A 15,437-nucleotide genomic window follows, 5' to 3' on the forward strand; every position below is an offset into this window, starting at 1 on the left:
GTTTGTGTGAAACATAAATTCTAGATGAGAGAGCTTGTGAACATATTTAATGTTTTAGGGTGGCTTTAATCAAGCACCTTAGCATGAACTAATTTCTGTAGTTTTCCCCTTCCTAGAAATGTAGTCTTTATAGCTATAAGGAAGTTGAATTGAAGCCATATTGGATTGTAGTGGACTGATGTGCTGCCTGGGTGGAGAAAAGCACTGTACCAAGCCTGATGACCTAAGTTGAGTTTGGGGACCTACATGGTAGAAGCAGAGATCCAACTCCTGTAAGGTTTCCTCTGACTGCCATGTGCATACTGTGGTACATGCACACACACACGCCACACCCCTCTACATGCACATAAATTAAATACCTTAACACAAGGAAATTTTGTTCTTGGGAGATGGTTTAGAAGATGCTTATTCCACACAATGTGCGACTTCAGTCAGATACCCTAGAACCTGTATGAATGGCAGACCCCATAGCGCATGTCTATAATCCCGGCACTCTTCCCATGGAGCCACTAGAGGTAGGGTAAGAGAATCTCCAGAAGGTGGGGGGCTAGCTATCCTGAGGCACCAGTACAGCAACAAACAACATGAAAGATCCTGCCTGAAGCAAGGCGAAATGTGGAGGCTGTTTTCTGCCACACACACACATTCCTTGGCACACTTACACCCTCCTGTGTGAACATGTACACACATATACAAAAGTAAATATTTTAAATACAGAAATTTGGACTCAGATCCCCATGGGGCAGATAGGATATGAAGAGTAAGCAGGGGCTGGAAGAGTGCATGTACAATCCAGAGGAAAAAACATTAGTAACACCAGGACCAAGGCCTGGGGAAGATTCTCCCTCATAACCTTCAGAAGGAACCCTTTGTTTTGAATTTTGGCCTACTTTTTATACAGATGTAAATGAATGAATTAGGAATGACAGGTAATAAGTCAGGGAATATAAGTAAAGTAACTAAAAAATCAGAACTAAGCTATTCTCATGGTTCTATTCATTTTCTGGATTATATTAATATAATTCTGACTTCAAAAATGCAGAAGGTGTTCTTTTGCATATAGAAACTGGTGAATAAGCCGGGCGTGGTGGCACACACCTTTAATCCCAGTACTTGTGAGGCAGAGGCAGGCGAATTTCTAAGTTCGAGACCGGCCTGGTCTACAGAGTGAGTTCCAGGACAGCCAGGACTATACAGAGGAACCCTGTCTCGAAAAACAAAAACAAAAACAACAACAACAACAAAAGAAACTGATGAATATTTCAGATGATTCAGAATCAACTTTGTTATTTGTACAACAACAACAATGTTGATTCTAACTTTAGGGGTCTGACCTGGAGTAGTTTATTTTTAGGTTCAGTTAAGCACAGCAAAATTTGTGAACACTTCCCTGGTTATAATCACTTTGTTCAATCCTGTGTGAACAGTAAATTTAAAGTGAGGTAAATAAAGATTAGACGTGATTATACTGAAATTCTTTGTAAAGTAAGTGGTCACCTTCTGTAAGGTTGGGTTCTATAGATTGATTGAGAACGAGATATTTATAACAATAGTAGGACCCCTGTGGTTTTAGCCACAAGACTGCGCAAACATTGCAAGGCTATTCACCTCCTCTGCTCCTAGCCTTCTAGGTGCATAAAAAATTATATATTCCTTACTTTAAAGGAATAGCCTTGTGTATTTAACATTGAAATTTCTCCTAGTGTGTATCTGTGAGCACAAAGATCTCCTTGCCTCCTATATATACCCCCTTTTTATTTTTTAAAGAGAAAATTGTGGTTATAAAAGAGGCCAAAGTAAATGAATTGCCTACATGTCTAGTCTCTATAGGCAAATGTAATAGAATTATATAAATATCTAGTAGGACCGAGGAAAGGGGAAAGCTATCTTAATCACAACGGTTACTCAAAGGTCACTTGAAAGATTTTATCTCTTGATGAAGATCATTTATTTGACTATCAATAGTATGACAAATCTAACACATTAAGGAAACACATGCCAGAAATTTGTTGACAACCAAGATTACACTTGAACAACAAATAATAACTTTTTTGCTCATCTCTTGGGTGATTTCTGCTAAGATATTTGTTTTTAGTATATTTTGCCCATCTCTTAAGTAATTTCTCCTGATATATTTGAGTTTAGTAGTTTTGCTAATTTTATAGTCATGTTTTCATCTTATATTTGTATGTCAATAATCACTACTGGTATTGACAATTTTAAAAAACAAAAATAATCCTTAGCATTTAAAAAAAAGATTTATTTATTTATTTTATGTATATGAGTACACACTGTAGCGATACAGATAGTTGTGAGCCTTCATCTGCTTGTTGGGAATTGAATTTAGGACCTCTGCTCGCTCTGGTCAGCCCCATTCACTCAGGTTGGCCCTTCTCGCACAGGCCCAAAGATTTATTTATTATTATTATTATTTATTATTATAAATAAGTATACTGTAGCTGTCTTCAGATGCACCAGAAGAGGGCATCAGATCTCGTTATGGGTGGTTGTGAACCACCATGTGGTTGCTTGCAATTTGAACTCAGGACCTTTAGAAGAGCAGTTAGTGCTCTTACTCACTAAGCCGTCTCACCAGCCCTACTCCTTAGCATTTGAAAACAACATTATATTATTTCCTATTACACAGATGCCTTTCACACTTCCTGACTCAGCTTGCATTGACAAGCTAAGTATTAGCGTGTAGTGAGTAAGTATAAAATCATAGTTTTGGGATTAGTAGTATTGTGTCCTGATGTCTTTCCCAAGTCATCAGCTTATTCTTCCTCTTAGGTTGTATTTTCTTATACACTTGTCTTCTTCATACACTTTATTATTCTGTTGGTCTCCAGGATAGGGTTGTGGTTGGCGGCATTAGAGCAGGTGCCATCTGGGACTTCATTTCCTGGAAAGATAAATATTGTGTCTCCCTGATACTTGGAGGACATATGGCACTTTCCATTGGTTATTTTCTAGTCTGTCTGCCTGCCTGCCTGCCGGCCGGCTGTCCTTCCTTTTCCTTTTCCTTTTCCTTTTCCTTTTCCTTTTCCTTTTCCTTTTCCTTTTCCTTTTCCTTTTCCTTTTCCTTTTTTCCTTTTTTTCCTTTTCCTTTTCTCCTTCCTTCCTTCCTTCCTTCCTTCCTTCCTTCCTTCCTTCCTTCCTTCCTTCCTTTCTTTCTTTCTTTCTTTCTTTCTTTCTTTCTTTCTTTCTTTCTTTCTTTCTTTCTTTCTTTCTTTCTTTTTTCCGAGACAGGGTTTCTCTGTGTAGCTCTGGCTGTCCTGGAACTCACTTTGTAGACCAGGCTGGCCTCCAACTCAGAAATCCGCCTGCCTTTGCCTCCCAAGTGCTGGGATTAAAGGCGTGCGCCACCACTGCCCGGCCTAGTCTTTCCATTTTTAATATATTTAGACTGTGTCTCCTTTGGTGTAAAATAGTTTGGGCAACGGAAAAGATATCATCAGCCTTTAATGTTAACAAATTTGAAACTGAGATAGCTAAATGCAGCCTAGTATTTGGTGATTTGGGTGACTGATGGCCCTCTTCTTATTTTTAAAGATTGTTGTTTAAATATTTGATAGCCTCCTAATTCTGATGTCACTCGGGAATCAAAGTAGGATGGGAGTCTTGGCTGGGAAGCTCCCATTGCTTTCATAAGAGTGTTTATGCCTCAGAGGTCATGTAATAGTCAAAATATAATTTTGGACCTTCATAAATTAGAAAAATATTCTAAGGAATAGTGAAATTTCTATATGTGCTAGTTGTAATTGTTTTCATACTAGAAGTTAGGCCTGTTTTAATATTTAGTATTTCCTCATGAAGGGACTGCTGATCATTCCATACTGCATCATTCCCACTTTGAGGGCACACAAAAACCTAAGCAGTGGGACTGCCTAGTCCCGGTGCTCACTCATAGCTCTGTCCACCGCTCCACTGACCCCAGGTGATGCAGGGCAGTCTCTGCTCAGTTTACAGAAGAAGGTGACCTCCAGATGCTTGGATGAACAACCGCCTGGAAACCTGAACCGCCACGGAGTCCTCTGAGCTGGTGGTACCAAGATGTGTCCAGCAGCTTTTTTTCTTTTTTCCTTTTTACAATCTTCCTGAGAGGGTCCACACAATACATTGCTTTCGTCTAGATTGCAAAATAATTGATCAGAATTTGTTCACCATTACATGAGCTCTTTTTATATTAGCTCCTATGCACTCCTAATTTGCAACATCCAGGGTTCCTTGTCCAGGAAACCAAAGAATAAAATTTACAGGAATTTGTACAAAGGTGCAGAGCTGCTGCTTTGAACATTTTGCTGCTTTGGATCTTACTGAACATTTCAACAGTTGTATGAAATGCTTTGGCCTCACAGACTGAGAGGAACGCATGCTATTTCTCTTTCACCTTTGTGAGACTCCTTGGGTGATGGAACTAGCCACTTCTACTGAAAACATTTTTGTTGTTACATTCCGTGAGGGCTCTCCCCTGAACTTGGAATGCCAGTTACTGGATTCTCTGTGACCACCTAGGCTAGTGGAATAACAGTTTAGGGTAAAGAAGAAGGCAGCTTGATTCAACACAGCGAAGAGCTGGTGTTGATTCAAACTTTGTTGGCTTGACCTTCAATAGTTTATTTTAGGCACACTTAAGCGCAACAAAATCTGGTGGTTTGTTTCCTGGTAATAAGTAACTATATCCTGTATGCACAATAAAGGTCTAGACATGTCCACATCAAAAACTCTTTGTACAGCACATTGTGACATCCTCCATAAAGATGGGTTCTTTAGATTGACTTCATGTGATACCTCCCATAAAGATAGGTTATATATATTGACACGCTTACAATAAGAGTCTGGGGAGGGATCCTTGGCATTGGCCGCACAGCACAAACTTCACCAGGCAGTTATCCACACCTTCTCCCAATGCTATGGGCTCATAACAAGTTGTGTGTACCCCACATTTAAAGGAACAATTCTATGTGTTGAACATTCCGGGTTTCCCTAATGCTAATCTCTGAACACAAAGATTTTTTTTTTTTTTTTTTTTTTTTTTTTTTTTTTTTTGTCTCTTACACCTTCTAGGGATACACACTGTAAGACAAAAAAGAAAAAAAAAAAAGAAAAAAAATCTATAATCACCTCATTAGACGGAGAAATGGCCTTTGAAAAAATATAACATCTCTTCACGATAAGTATCTGGGAGATATTAGGGACATGAGCAGCATATCTACATGTTAGAAAATGTAGATCCAGATCCAAAATTATTCTAAAAGAAGAGAACTGCAAACTGTCTCTCTAAAATCAGGAACCAATAAGGATGCCCATCTAACAACTGGAACAAACAATGTTGTCCACTCTGTCTATCCCTGACTTGTATACTGGTGAAGTCTTACCTATTGGTCTAAAAGAGCTTGAGGTAGTTTAAGAGGATAGAGATTGAAAAGGGGAAAAAAAGTGAAATCATCCTTATTTTCAGATAGTGATTATATACAAAAACATGTTTTAATGAGGTTTCTCACACCCAGTACTGGGATTATTGACAGTCTGTGGTTCTTTTGGGGCCTATTGTCATCCCAAGTAGCATAATTTCGTATATCTCACATATGTACTGTGTAGAATTTCACACAAATATAAATAAAACATAATAATATAATATATAATATATAATGTATAATATATAATATATAATATATAATAAATTGTATAAATTAAATGTTATATGTATATAATGAGATAAAATAAAAATATTTACTTGAGGGACTATCAGACAACGTCATTTTCATTCTGTATTGATTTACCTACTTGCAGAAATGAAGTCTCTTCTACTGCTTTGTATCCAATTCAGCTCCTCTGTCTATGTCTTGTCCTAGCCAAAGAACTGAGTAACTAATGACTGCTAAGAGATGGAAAATTAGCCTCTCTCAGGGCTGAGCACTTTTATTAGTTGTTTTAATACAGAGTGGCCAGCCCTGAACTCATATGCACATAAACTACAAAGACTTACTAAAAGTTTTTATTTATATATTTGTGCATGTGTGTTGTGTGTATGTATTTGTGTGTATGTGTGTGTGTGTGTGTGTGTGTGTGTTAATAATACCCTGATAATAAGAAAAGGAGGTTATCTTGAGGATAGCACTTGGTAGAGTTGCATGGAGAGTGTCTGAGATGAACTCTAGGCAGGAAAGGAAGGCAAAAGAGAGTTTTCTTTCAGTTAAAATTACATTAAAAATAATATGTGTATTTACACATATAAACTCTGCTTTATTATATGTTATGTTTCAATTTTGTTTTACATTGCAGTGTGGTTGAAAATTTTGATTTGTACACCAAAGGGCTTTTCTTGTTTTAAAAAATTTTCTAGGTATCTGAAAAAGTGAACTGTCCTAAAAACTATGATTATTTGGAAATTTTAAAACTTGTGTCATGGCGTCCATTGAGTTCTGTGGCCTGGTAGCTCTCATTTGTTTCACATGTTCTCTTTGTTTTCCTAGTTACTCAGTGTTTTCAAGTATATTGGATATTCTGACATGTTATGAAATATATTGCTTAATCTAAAACTAAGAATCTATTCTAGAATAACTATATGTTGTAGTTATTCATTTTTTTTTTATTATTTTCCTTGTGTGTTTAGAAAGTTATTTTATGTCCAATCTGACAATTCACTTTCAAAGTGAAGAGTCTGTTTTTATTACCGAATAATAGTTTCAGTTTTCACCATGACACAATTCTGTATGAATTGTCTGTTACACTACAGAGTTCAGGCCAGCCCTTCCGTTTATTACAAATTATATGCTATGTCTCCATGTGCTATCCTCTTGCATCCATCATGTTCAGCACACTTGTTTCCTGACAGCAGAAGAGCTGAAGGTTGGGTGAGATCATCTTGGCACAGTCCTTGTAGTGGTGTGCCTTTTTGCATCATGTTTCTATATTATTTTCATGGAAGCCCACAAAGTGAAATAATGATTTTCTTTCATTTCTTCCAGTCCTGTCTTGCTTTCATAACAAGGAACTGTTCAAAATAGAGAGCAAACAAGAATCTGCCCAGAGAGAAGGACCAGGACAATTTGGAAGTTCCAGGCTTGGAAAGTTACACGTAAGGAAGTTCTGGGAACGTAGAGGTGACAGTGAAGAGCATGAGTTCTGGGATGATGGATCTGATGTGTATGCAACTCCCACTGCTGACATTCCTGACAGGGGAGATAAAGAAACTCAGCCTTCTCCTCACACAGTTCACTCTGGGCCACGTCCACATTCACAGCGGGAGGCTCTTTTAGGAAAACATTCCCGTCAGTCTTTGAAACACAACTTTAGTCTTCATAGAAGTGTGAATTCACTGAGAAGTAACATGGGGTGGGGGGTACATAGGAGTCTTTGAGAGCTGTTTTATGGAGTATGGGATTAAGCAGTATTTCAGTATTCTGTGACGAAAAGGGGATTACTATCACAGGACAACACATAATGATATCAGAGTGAGACGTATTTGACTGAAAATTCTTTACAACTTCCTCAACAGGTAAATCTACCTAATGACACGGACTGCAATGTAAATCAACATAAGACTGTGCATGAGAATCCAGTAGGAAGTGGAAGCCATCATTGGTTGGGTATTTCTGAATACCGCCACAGATACCAGGAAGATAATAAAGGCCTTACTACAGACTTTGCACTGCATAATAACCACAACAGTCAGTTTACAGAGATTGCTTACCAAGGTAACGACTCCTGGAATACCTATAAACAAGATGTAACTCCTAGTGAAGGACAGATAAGTAATTGTTCTCTGGAGAATTGTTACAATAATGATAGATGTAGGGGTGTCTCTGGTCAGTATACACAATCATCTTTGTACCAGCAGGACTATAGCCAAGAGAAGCTGTCCACAAGCAGCCAGCAGGATAAAATTGCAAATGAGTCCTCAAATTGTAGTCAATGTACTGAAATTAAGGCTAGAGGAGAATTTAACAGACAGAGATATGATAAGTACAGCAAAGTCTCTGTTGAATCACCAAGCATTGATAGGGATAAGGTAAATGATATTCAAAGAAAACCATGCCTGTTTATGGGAAGTGATAAATCCTTCAATTTCTATTTAAATATGACTCAAAATGATTCAAGCCACACTAGAGAGAAAACGCAAAAATATAAAGTATATAAACTGGAGATTACCTCTCCTTCGAAACTTGTTGGGCATCCGAGATTCTTTGTTCAACAAAAATATAGGAAATCTGGGAAATACTCCAGGAACTCCTCAGGCCTCACTAGACTTAAGATGCTTCAACCTGGAGGAACGCCATGCAAATCTACAGAATGTGGGAAGTCCTTTTCTCAGTTCTCAGGCTACAGAGAGAATTATACAATCCATACTGGAGAAAAACCTTATAAATGTAAAATATGTAAAAGGTCTTTTACTACAGGTTCATATCTGCAAGCTCATCAGAGAATCCACACTGGTGAGAAACCATACAGATGTAAAGAGTGTGGCAAGTCCTTTACTCATGGCTACTCTCTTCAAATTCATCTAAGGCTTCATACTGGAGAGAAACCTTACAAATGTACAGATTGTGGCAAGGCTTTTGCCGAGGGCTCAACTCTTAAATCCCACCACAGGATCCATACAGGAGAGAAACCCTACAAATGTAAAGAATGTGGAAAGTCCTTTGCCACACGATCAAATCTTCAAGGTCATAGCAGAATTCATACCGGAGATAGACCTTACAAATGTGCAGATTGTGGCAAGTCCTTTACCAGCCGATCCTGTCTTCGAACACATCACAAAACCCATACTGGAGAGAAATCTTATAAATGTAAAGAATGTGGCAGGTCTTTTGCCGAGGGCTCAACTCTTAAATCCCACCACAGAATCCATACTGGAGAAAAACCCTACAAATGTAAAGAATGTGGGAAGTCCTTTGCCAAACGATCAAATCTTCAAGTTCATAGCAGAATTCATACTGGAGATAAGCCTTACAAATGTGCAGATTGTGGCAAGGCTTTTATCAGCAGCTCCTGTCTTCGAACACATCACAGAACCCATACTGGAGAGAAATCTTATAAATGTAAAGAATGTGGCAAGTCCTTTACTCAGCACTCCCATCTTCAAACCCACTACAGAATCCATACTGGAGAGAAACCTTACATATGTACAGATTGCGGCAAGTCCTTTTCTAATAGCTATTCTCTTCAAAGGCATCATAAAACCCACACAGGAGAGAAATCTTATAAATGTAAAGAATGTGGCAAGTCCTTTTCCCAGGGCTCACATCTTCAAGCCCACCACAGAATACACAGTAGAAACAAACCTTGCAAGTGTAAGGAATGTGGCAAGGGTTTTGCAGAGGGTTCAACTCTTAAAACCCACCACAGAATTCATACTGGAGAGAAACCCTACAAATGTAAAGAATGTGGCAAGTCTTTTACTGAGGGCTCGACTCTTAAAGCCCACCACAGAATCCACACTGGAGAGAAACCTTACAAATGTAAAGAATGTGGCAAATCTTTTACCATGGCCTCAGCTCTTAAAATTCATCACAGAATCCATACTGGTGAGAAACCTTACAAATGCACAGATTGTGGCAAGTCCTTTACCCAGCACTCACATCTTCAAAGACACTGCAGAATCCATACAGGAGAGAAACCTTAAAAATGCAAAGAATGTGGCAAGTCTTTTGCTGAGGGCTCATCTCTTCAAAAACATCACAGAATCCAGTCATAAGAGAACCTTTACAGATGTAAAGAATGTTCAAAATCTATTACCTGATTTGCAAATCTTAAAAATCATCCTGGAATCCATACTGGAAAAAGTCTTTTCAAATGTAAAGAATGTTTTGAATACATTACCAAAGACTGTAAATTTAGAACACATTATAAAATTCACGTATGAGACAAAAGCAAGGGTAATTACTGACATACTTGTTCACCCAAGAAAAATGTTCTTTAAAATATGAAGTATAGATAGAAGCCTTTAACCAATATTTAACCCTTCCTCAATATCAGAGAGTCACACTAGGAAGCTCTACACTGGTATGAATTTGAAAACATTTTACCTAGAAATACATCGTATATTCACTCTGGTGGTTTGCCTGAAAGTGGCCTGCACAGATATATAGGAAGTGACATTATTAGAGGGTGTGGCCTTGTTGGAGTATGTGTGGTTTAATTGGAAGAAGTCACTGGGGGTGGACTTTAAGGTTTCAGATGCTTAAGCAAGGCCCATCCATTGTCATTCTTCCTGCCTCCTCTCGAACCATGTGTAGAATTCTCAGCTACCTCTTCAACACCATATCTGCCTGTGTGCCACCATGCTTCCCAAATGGAGATAATTGACAAAACCTAAAACTGTAAGTGTGTTCCTTAAATATTTTCCTTTATAGGAGTTACTATGGTTATGATGTCTCTCACAGCAATAGAAACCCTAAATAAATATGATATCCACTAAGCAATTTTTTGAAAATAGGTTACATATGTACTAATGTTTCATACAGAATTATTCTGAAATCAACTACTAATAATGGTATAGAATTCATGTTACATTTGACTAAACTTGTAATAATTTAAAACATAAAGACTTGTAACTAATATTTCTCATAACCATCTAAAATCAAAATTGTTGCACATTTATGTACTTCAGTGGAACAGGATATTTATATTTGTATGGTATAGCTTCGATGTAAAGATATTATAGGATATTATAGGATTTGAGCTTTAAGTATATGTTATAGATTATGTATAATATTAAATTAACTTTCTGTCTCAATTACTAGTAAATAAATTAGAGCTTGTGTTTGTTTACTGCTACCTTGGGGTAATGAATTTCTATTTTATACTGGAAAGGTATCATTAATGTTAGCCATTCTATGAGTGATATTTTTAACAAAAACATGTCGCAAAAATACAATGGGTAATTGGGAGCATTTTAGGGATGTGCAGTGAGGTAAATGTGGGATGTAAAGGTGAATACCACAGCACAAAGGATCTGGTAATGGAAATAGGAACGAGGCTTCCTGAGGGAAGCAAATACAGAAGGAAGAGGAAGGACGGTAACTTAATAAAAAGGTGCCTGAAACAGTCATGGTGCATAAGTGATGTGATAGGGGAAACAGGAAAGGAGGTTTCCTAAGGGAAGGGGAAGGGAGGCGAATATGGATGGATGGACGGTACCATGTAAGGATGTCTAACTATTTGCCTTGAAACCAAACTTCATATAATTCTGTTTATAAAGCTACATATATAGTTATGTATCTTACTTGAGCTGAGAACCCTCTCTCCAAGAACTGAAGACCACTTAATGAAAATCCTAATAGCAGTCCTGAGAAGTTCTTTTGAATTGTTTACTAGGGCTATCTAAGAGACTCCCAAAACCTACAGCCCATTGCTGCATTACTTATCTGGCCAGAGAAGTAGAAAGGATGTACCCATTGCTAAAGACACAGACCATGCACTTCAAAAAACAGGGCCCAGAGATTCTTGAGCTGGCACTGTGCTGAATGCTCCCACCCTGGGACTAGCTATTATGGTACCAAATAGTTTCCAAAGAGACAAGCAACCAAGTCTTTCCTAGCTGTGATGCCTATTAGCTACATCAATGACCAGCATTGCACAATAAATAAGGGTAAAGTAGTGGCGCATAAACCATGACAGTAAACAACAGCTCTAATTAGACTTAAGACCTACTCAACCAGAGGGAAAACATGCTCACTGCTAGTGCTAGTGAAGTCATGGTTATTGAAGGAGACTCCACAGCACTAATTTATTAAACCAGCAAAATCCCCACAATCTGTAAATATCTGGCCCTATACCTACAAATAAATATCATCTTTACTACTCATCAAGGAAACTTCTGTTTGCAACACACAGGGATCACTACAGAAAAGCACAACTAATCAACATGCAGAGTTCTGGAGCCTAATATCAATGATACATGTAGAGAAACATTGGTTTTTTTTAAAGATTTATTTATTCTATAGCTGTCTTCAGACACTCTAGAAGAAAGTGACAGTTCTCACTACTGATGGCTGTGAGCCACCTTGTGGTTGCTGGAATTTGAACTCAGGACCTTCAGAAGAGCAATCAGTGCTCTTAACCTCTGAGGCATCTCTCCAGCCCTAGAGAAACATTTGTATATCAAAGGCTTAGAGACCATTTCAGAAGAAGAAGCAGAAAAACCAGACCATAAGAGCCAGAAGATCAGGAAGTTTGCAGGCAATCATGTTTCCCAGTAATAACCAAAATGACACCCTCAAAGTGCCACCGACATGTTAGCTAAGCATGAGCTGAATAAGGACACCAGTGGACAGGGAAAAGAGCAAGAGGTCTTACCCCTACACAGAATCATTATAAATAACTGAAGAAAGGTCCATCTTCAATAAAGTTTCCTCTGAGATTCTCTTGGAACTTTACAGATAAGTCACAGAGTCTTCCCTCTTAGAGCATAAGTTTTCAAATAGTTTATATAGATTACTGATAGTAGAACAAGACCTTTAGTTACAAACATTCCCTTAGCAAAGTAAATGACTCATCCAGCACACACCATGGGAACTTAATTTTCAAGTCAGGGTCCATCACTTTTCAAAGAACATAGACTTCTCCCAATAAAAGTGATGATGCCTGGACACTGCTCAGAGGGCTTTGTTCAGGATGCCATGTGGGAGAACTACAGTGACCTGGTCTCTGGGGGTGAGGATATATTTCCTTCATGATTCCCACTTCATCCTAGGCTGTCTTTCAATCACTACTAATGATGATTAGACTTGCAATATAAAAATCACATACTAGGTAAAGGACAACTTATTCTTGTGTAAAAGACATCCCCTGTGTGGATACAGGGTAAAGATTAAGTAATGACAATAATGAAGTGAGAAGTAAAAAATAAACTAAAATGGTGGATGTCATGACTGCTGGACTTGAATGAATGGAAGGAGTGAATATGTTTCGAAAAAAAGAAAAAAAAAAGCTGAGTATCTTAGACTGGTTTTGTTTCTTGTTTGTTTGTTTGTTTTTGTTTTGTTTTGTTTTGTTTTTTTTTCCCGAGACAGGGTTTCTCTGTGTAGCCCTGGCTGTCCTGGAACTCACTTTGTAGACCAGGCTGGCCTCTAACTCAGAAATCCACCTGCCTCTACCTCCCAAGTGCTGGGATTAAAGGTGTGTACCACCACTGACCGGCCTGGCTTTGTTTCTTAATCCAATCATGTGACATGTTTCATTTGATTTGAAAATTGAAGCTATTATTACTTTAAGTTATTCTTGAAAGGTCTGTGACCATTTAAAAAATGATGTTTTATTCTTGATTTTGATGCTCTTGTTTGATGTTCTTTGTACTTTGTGTTTGAGTAGTTATAGCTGACATTGTTTCCTTTCTTCAGTCTCTTGGCTATCCTTCTCTTAGTTTTATTATTATTATTATTATTATTATTATTTTGGATTTTTGAGACAGGGTTTTTCTGTCTTCTGAACTTTTGAAGTCTTAATATAGTGAGGGGAAGAAATCTGAAGCGTTTTGTACCTGAAATAATTTTCCTATCACCATCTAAGTTTTTGTTTGTTTGTTTGTTTGCTTGTTTTCGAGACAGGGTTTCTGTGCAGCCCTGGCTGTCCTGGAACTCACTTTGTAGACCAGGCTGGCCTCGAACTCAGAAATCCGCCTGCCTCTGCTTCCCAAGTACTGGGACTAAAGGCGTGCACCACCACTGCCAGGCTCTAAGGTTTTGTTTTTGTTTTTTTATGTCCTCCAACTTTTATATCTTTGAATTATTGACCTCAAGGCACTGTCTACCCTCAAATGTTTTCTTGGATCCTCATAAGTTAAGCTTATACCCTCAGACCTTTCATAAAGCTACATCTTTCTATACAGCTATTGACCATGAGACATAGGTGGTTGATCACTGGGGAACAGTCACTGAAAACCGAGTTTTTTAGATAAGGGAGTAGCAGAAGGTTACATCTTGGAAAGATTACATCTGGAACTTGTATATCTTCTATCATGAAGCCTGTGAGCAAGGCAACCAGTCTGCCTTTTTGTTAAGCGATCTGGTAGTCTTAACTATCTAATGAATTGACTAAAGAGCTAATACAGTAGTGGATTACCTTGGGGTAAGGGGCTGGTCGCCCTATCTAGCTGTTAAGCTGCAGTTAGCTTAGCTGTCAATGTAGTCAGAGATCTGAGAAGAATAAATTATAATCTAGATGTCATATATTAATTTTAATGTGTTTTATAAAATGGAGCCAGTGGTACCAAAGGGAGCGCCTGCCTGCCTAGGCCCATGCCAAAGAGTTCCCTCTGAGAAATCAGCTATAGGATGAACTTAGTATGAAAGGGAGTTTATTTGGAACCTGGGGAAGTCGGTAGAGGCAGAGAAGACGGGGACAGAGAAGAACAGAAGAAAAGAGAAAGAGGGGAAGAGGCTGGCTGGGGACATTAGAGGGAGGGAGGGAGGGAGGGAGGGAGGGAGGGAGGGAGAGAGAGAGAGAGAGAGAGAGAGAGAGAGAGAGAGAGAGAGAGAGAGAGAGAGAGAGAGAGCGCGAGCTTTTTTATCAAGCCAGGCTCTTACCTGGCTGTTGCTAGGTAACTGGTGGGCGGATCATCAAGGAAGTGACCATTACTGATGAATGTTTGCACCCACAAACATAGACAAAAATCTTTGAATTTGTCCCAGCATTACAATAATAAAAAAGGTGTACTAACACTTGGGAAAGAACAGAGTAACAAAACAGTATAATCAGAAACTTAAACACAAAGAAACTAGCTGCCTTATGGTCCAACTCTAAAACTCCACCTATTCCAGTCAGAGTAGTTGCCCATGCCTTCATTCAACAATCAGAACGCGTAGACAGACAGATCTATTGAGTTCTAGGCCAGCTTGGTCTACATGCCAAGTTCTAGCTAGTGAAAGTTACTTAATGAGACTCGGTCTTTTTTTTTTTTTTTTTTTTTTTTTTTAATACGCAATAAGAACCGCTAAAATCATCACTGCTGCAGGGCCCGCACAGCATCAGAGTCCTCAATGGAAGCTTCTGGCCCGTCCAGACAGATCTGCCCAGGGGCCACTAGGAGGGGTCAATCTCAGGTTTCTGAAAACTACTGGACGCTGGCTGTCCCACTGTCACCCGCCCCTATCCCGGGAAAGATGACCACAGCCAACTCGGTCGTTTGCCCTACTCCATCAGGGATCAGTAAGCTGCTACTCGCTTACATAAGCTTCACCACGGCGGGGTTCTGCGCTGTCCTCATGGCTCCGCACAGCGGGCCCACAGTGCACTGCACTCCTGTCCATTGCGTACCTCTCCCTCAGAGGCAAAGCAGAACACTGAGCACCGCCTGCAGGGAAGACCCGCCTCCTATCCGTGCTTTCTGAGGGAACTGCATGTCCCGATGCTTTGATTGGCTAAAGAGGCGTGAGTGACAGACGTTCCCTTTGATGGAAAGGAGAGCTAAAGGCGTAGGGAGAGCCACACTC

At 39.0% G+C, this 15,437-nt stretch overlaps 1 long non-coding RNA gene across 1 annotated transcript; it reads right to left on the reverse strand.

The window, feature by feature from the left end:
- Positions 1–2,528: 2,528 nt before the first annotated feature.
- On the reverse strand, positions 2,529–15,262 carry Gm51480. Its single transcript, XR_003946761.1, has 3 exons — positions 15,174–15,262; positions 3,933–4,129; positions 2,529–2,902 (listed from the first exon to the last, which is right to left on the reverse strand). It is a non-coding gene; the product is annotated as a predicted gene, 51480 (long non-coding RNA).
- Positions 15,263–15,437: the final 175 nt, after the last annotated feature.

Source organism: Mus musculus, chromosome 7 (genome assembly GCF_000001635.26).
Source record: "Mus musculus strain C57BL/6J chromosome 7, GRCm38.p6 C57BL/6J".
In the NCBI taxonomy this organism is placed as follows: Eukaryota; Metazoa; Chordata; class Mammalia; order Rodentia; family Muridae; genus Mus; species Mus musculus.